General features: G+C 37.8%; 1 long non-coding RNA gene across 1 annotated transcript; it reads right to left on the bottom strand.

Moving 5' to 3' along the window:
- Nucleotides 1-4,970: 4,970 nt before the first annotated feature.
- On the bottom strand, nt 4,971-5,895 carry LOC123986613. Its single transcript, XR_006828914.1, has 2 exons — nt 5,768-5,895; nt 4,971-5,431 (listed from the first exon to the last, which is right to left on the bottom strand). It is a non-coding gene; the product is annotated as an uncharacterized LOC123986613 (long non-coding RNA).
- Nucleotides 5,896-6,265: the final 370 nt, after the last annotated feature.

Genomic DNA, 6,265 nt, shown 5'->3' with positions numbered 1-6,265 from the left:
AAATGTGTTTCAAGTGGGCAAACTGCCACCAGCCATGTCTCCCCACGTTATGCTAATGCAGTGTTAATGCGAGTTTTGCATGCCCCCCAAGAATTCCATGCACCTCCAAATAATGCTTTTAAACGCTATAATATCCTTTGTGGGGTTCATCAATAGGGATAAATGATTCTAAGTATATAGCCTATTCTATGAACGTTTAGAGTCATTAATATTTTATTACACTCAGTAGAAGTAGCATTCATTGAGATTAAGCAAAAATATGCGTTGATAACCCCATTTGATCAGTGTGCAGAGCAAAGGATCTGAAAAGGACCTTTAAGAGGTAAATGCGTAATTCGGCAGAACAGATGAATGAGATTTGCATCCACCTCTTTTCTAAAATGAGCGTTACCAGCCACAAGGTGCAGAAAATTCTCGCAGGTATGCAGAACTCTGCACAACTGGGCAAGATGCCAACAGCAGAAACAGCTGATCAGACGTGAGTTACAAGTTCGCTACGTCAGAACTTATTCGGAAAAAGTGTTTCCATCTCCCGTTTAGCGCATTTACTCTTTTTTTGACAAAGGCAAAAACCACCACAAGCGAGTGTAAAAACGTTTTTGCGAAATCAAGGATTTTCTTTCGAATTTTGCCATTTCCATCAACCTTTTCTAATGCAATACTTCAAAATATGCATTAAAAAACATTGATGGAAACACGGCTAATGTGGCAGATATTTACATGTGCATTATTCTGGGTTTGTGTTGTACAGACGTGTTGCAACAAAATATATAAATTGACAATATAAAAAGGTTTTGGTCCTGATGGACCGCAGCCTCCTGCCAGAGGGGAGAGTCTGAAACAGTTTGTGTCCGGGGTGGGAGGAGTCAGCTGCAATCTTTCCTGCTGGCCTCAGAGTCCTCGAGGCGTGCAGGTCTAGAAGAGAAGGAAGAGTGCAGCCAATCACCTTCTCTGCAGAGCGAATGATGCGCTGCAGTCTGCCCTTGTCCCTGGCAGTGGCAGCAGTGAACCAGATGGTGATGGAGGAAGTGAGGATGGACTCAATGATGGCGGTGTAGAAGTGCACCATTCTTTTGGTGTTATTGGAATACATAATACTTCACATACATCTTCACACTAAACTGTGGCATTGGGCTGCAGGCAGAATTAAAATAAATGTTATTTAAATACTTTTACTATTTGTTTCACAAGCAAGATGCCAAATGAGTAAAGATAACCTTCAGCTTCACACAGCCAAGCAACAGAATACTGAATTGCCTGAATACATTAATGTATTGATCAAATACTTTAAAATTGTTGCTATTATATTACATTTACCATGCACATACACACACACACACACACACACACGCATGTGATGGTGACATGGACTACAACATACAACAAACTAATAGAATGCAGAGTTATTAGATGAGGAGCTGACCATCAAAACTATGAAGTTACTCTTTAAGGCACTTTTTTCATAGAGTGGTCAATTTTGAGACTTTGGTCTATTTTGCTTCCATGTCTTCTTTTACTCTAATGGAAATAAAACTTCAAGACCTTTAGATGGTGTTGGTTTTAAGCCTAATAAGCTCGGTCTATTTGCATCTGTAGATTTATTCTATATTAACCAAAACAAGCTAATCTGCATATTTACACAGCACATTTCAGAGGAAAATACTCTTGATGGAAGTCATTAACTGGGGAAGTTCTGTGGTGATATGCTTTAGTTATTGTCTTTATCCTGTTCACCTGCAGTGACTTGTCAAATGTGTGCAAATTAATTAGTTAACGCCCAATTTGCAAATCAATGTGGCAATTGTGATGAAGTTATTAGACACAAATGTTACTGTGTTCACCTGTAGTGTCTCCATCAGTACATTAGGTTGTATGGCCATGAGATATTGCCTTAGCTAAACTTCAGCTAACTTATTACATTAGCTCAGCTCACGAGCTGCCACGAGCTCATGCGATAGCAAGACATGGGCCTATATTGTCTTTTGTCTGTTTAATTAACAGCAAACTCGAGGCAGTCTTTTGTTTAACACCACTCACCTCCACACAAGCCAAGAAAAACACTGCTGGGAGAGACGCGAGAGGGGGGAGAGAGAGAGAGAGAGAGCGAGAGAGAGAGAGAGAGAGAGAGAGAGAGAGAGAGAGAGAATGGGAAGTCCAAAGTCTCATCTTCCGACCTGATAACCTCTTTAGATTTTTCCCAATAAATATATTAGTTTGACAGGGAATCTGTTGCAAACAGGAATAAATATACTGTATATTCATTTATTAAAAAAAACAAAAATAACAAAACAAGCATCCCAGAAAAAAGGGCACTTTCTCTTGAGGAAGAAAAAGGGCAGGTGCTGAAGCGGCTTTATCTACAGACTATGCAGCCTGGGCATAGAGTGGAGTTTAATATATGATTGTGTATTAGTAATCAGTCACATCAGGATAAATAGGTAGGTCCTCCTTTATCCCTAACAATTATTGAATACAACTCATGTAAATCAAATATTTCTCAAATTAAATAAGTCAATAATGTGAGTACACAATGAAGGTTACAAAATGTTTTAATTGTGTTTTTGAACATAAAATGACAGCTTTTTTAAAATCCTGCCAAATGTTGACAAAATCATCCCAAATTTCATCTACCAGCCCAAGGTTATTTTTCCCCGACCAGTGTAATCAAAAATAGCCCAATATGGCAACACTGCTCAACAGCCTCCATGGACATAACGTTGGCTAATGGACGGCTAATGGAAACTAAGGATAGATAAAGAGAATGACCAAGTAAGAGGCTGGCATACGTTGGTGAGAGCATTTCTGAAATTAAAGGCTGCAACACAGTTGCCGAGCTGGCCTTCTTTCTATTGGACTACTAAGTTATATTGCTGTTTTGTGTTGTCGCACTTGCTTGATGTTTGGCTGTGTTAGCAAAGTTGTAGAGTTGCTAGTTTTTGATCATAAGTATTATAATCATAACAAATGCACATGTACCTTATTGACGACAGCACTGAATTATACTATGAAACGGTAGGCAACAAATCGCACAAAAAACAAATCTTTACAAAGCGTTAACTCCCAAGTGAAAAAGGAATAAACTTAAGTAGCACTTTTTTTGGATGCACTTATCATATTTTAATTGTACTATACTAAGTGTATATTAATAATAATATGTAATTAAGTGTATATTAAATTATATGTGTTAAAGTATGTTAAGTGTCATTTTAGAAATACTTAGTCAACTTTAAAATAATTGCAATATATTTTAATATACTTAGTTGTGTTAAAATGGACCTATTTTAAGTACCTTTACTGTAATTTAAATATACTTCTTTAAATTTAACTTAAAATACCCTTTTGTGCTATACTTGAAGAACAGTTTAAATATATTTTAAATGTGTTCCCTGAACATTTTTATTAGCATTTCAGCATATTAGTAATTTATTACTAGTATACTCCAAGAGCCACTATTAATATATTGGGAAGCTGCTTTATGAAACCATTCAGTATGAGAATAATTCATTATTAATGCATTAAAAATATCTTTTAGTATAATAATAAAAATCAGTAAAAAAAAAAAAGTATTTTACAACACACACATACAGACAACTAAAAACTTTAATTTTGTGTACTTTACAAAAATAAATTCCTGTACATTAAAAGATACAGCAGCATGTATCACATCTTGACCAAAATACCTTCAAATAAAAATAAAATCAGTAAAATAATGACATATGATCAGTATTACTGATGTAGTGAACAACGGTGTGGATTTGTGCATTTTACATTGAATAAATTTGGAGCTACCCTAAATTCCTTTCTCCTCCCCAGAGAAGAAGGGGGAGGGGTCAAAGTTGCTTTCTCTAAGTGCTATCCCGACCATAAAACTGGCACCTTTTTGTTTCCGAAGCTGATAACGCGGGGCCTGACTGTTAAACTGACAAAGGGACACGAACCAGCCATTGGCATCTCCCTGAACAGCCTATCAAAACTGGCCCCCCACACGTTTCCGTGGCAACTGACCTTATTCTTTGTTTTATTACCACATCAAAAAGGAAAACCCCTGTCTCACCCAAGTGTGACATGGTCCAGACGCCACACTTTGGATTTTACTTGTGCAGTGTTTTTATTTTTAGCAAGCCAGGCAACGCCCAGACTCGGCCAGCGAAACAGGCCTTTTGTTCGCCTGAAGCTACACACCTGAAGTGCCGCGACATCGATCTGCCTTCAGTTTGTTTTATTTTCTTTATTTCTTTTGTTTGTTAAAGTTATGAGTTAAGTTACACTGGACTAATTCAGGAACGACCAAGTTCCATTTTACGCCTTTTTCGTCGAGCCAACTTCACCGAGGTCAGACCAAGCCACGTGGTCTCGCCAGCTACAACGAAGGAAACCTGAAAACAGCCGAATTGCCAGACGGAGGAGACGTTTCAATCAGACACGGAGAACCCCGGAGAATCCCTAGCAAAAAGCCAGGATCGGCAGCTAGCGTGGGATCCGTGCAACAGGCCAAAAGCAGGCTGTCGACAAGCAGTAAGACTTAACACACGATCTGTGATCAGATGTCCATTTTAACTCCTAAATTATAGCAATTGTTTACTTTCATTAGCTCCTATGCCGTGTGAGTCAAATGCTTCCCACAATCGAACCTCCAGGCTCATTGTTCAGCAAATGTTTATGTTCCCTGTATCCAACCATCTTTTTATCACCTTAGTTAGAGAATAAATTCACTGTAATATAATCAAGAGCTGTGTGTGTTGCCTATTTATAGTTCCTGCCAAGAGAATTGACCCTTTAGATATGAGACTGACTGACTGATTTAAGATAATTGAGCGATTATTAACTAACTGATCACTAGTAATAATTGTATAATTATTCAAAACTACGTAGAGGTCTGGAGACTCTAGGATTATAACAACTCCGGTGGTGCCCTTAACGAGGAAAATTTTGATTTTATGAATCTTCAATTATAAATTCATAATCGGGTATCAATTCTCATAAATTTATTAAAATGCATAACTAAAAATTTAGGTCTGCTACACTGAAAAGTAAACTATACACATCCCATCATCAATGTTACCCATGGGGGTCCCTCATACGGATCGGACTCTGGTCACGGCTCAGATGACCTCATGGCAAGCCGTCCTTCTTCTGACACCATATGCGGCCAAAGGCGAGAGCAGTCACCCTGCCCAAATTCAAACCCAGGTCTACAGGGTACCAAACATGCAACTTTGACGCCAAAGAGCCAGGCTCGTTGGTATGGCAGTCCAAACGCTTACTCAACTGTAGTGAAAGTACTCCGTCACAAGCATACAGTACAAATGGTGGAACCAAACTGAAACTGAAAAATGTCAATCCTTATCCTTGGAGTGGAGGTCGGTTATCTTTGAGTAGGACTCGTTGCATTGACACTATGGGATTTGGAAACTGCTTTATCACACAGCATCTGTGGAAGGGAAAAGGAAATATTTTGCCTATATCAAAGCAATATTACCTCTAATTAACTAACAACCATTGTCAGATTTTTTATTTTGTTTAAAGTTGCTGAAACACAATATGACAGCATGTCTAACTGTTCTAATAATGCTAACCGTTCAGGTTCAGGTGAAATGGTTTTCCACCAGGGACCCTTCCCAGTTAATGCTCAAATAAATATATATATATATATATAATATAAATAAAATAAAATAATTTTTTCACAAGAATATTTGTTTATTTAGTCTGACCCCGTTGACATGTAGCGAGAGCAAAAACAGTGATGGTGTGCAGGAGCCAGATATACCTATGAGTACATTGAACTTGTGAGGGTCCAGCTGGTCCTTTGAGATTTTAGTGGCCTCTAAGCCATCTGAGTGAGGCAACGATCCCAGGAACCCCTAAAAGAAAAGAAATGCAGTTGCAAATGAGATATAATAAATATTCAGTTAGGCCAGTACTTCCACCTAATTTAGTTCTTCATTTGAGTAAACACTGTAATTCTATTCTTATTGCAAATCTTTATTATTCTTTATTTAATTTTCTTGAGCTAAGGCAGGAAATTCCAACTCTGGGTTTAGCATTAAGTTGGTTAAAGTTGGCAATGGGTAGGTTCAACTTTCTAAAAGTTGAATACAAAGAGCAGTGTTGAGCAGTGTTTTATATAACATCACATGCTATTATATCGTATGGTCAGGCATTGCAGTACATAAAAACATTATTTCAAGCGCGTCTTAAAACAATTCTCACATACGCATGTACACTTTAACATTGCTGTTATAACTGAGTTATTGGTCACTGTAAT

Source organism: Micropterus dolomieu, linkage group LG17, assembly GCF_021292245.1.
Source record: "Micropterus dolomieu isolate WLL.071019.BEF.003 ecotype Adirondacks linkage group LG17, ASM2129224v1, whole genome shotgun sequence".
NCBI lineage: Eukaryota > Metazoa > Chordata > Actinopteri > Centrarchiformes > Centrarchidae > Micropterus > Micropterus dolomieu.
This window is presented reverse-complemented; position numbering and strand designations above follow the sequence as displayed.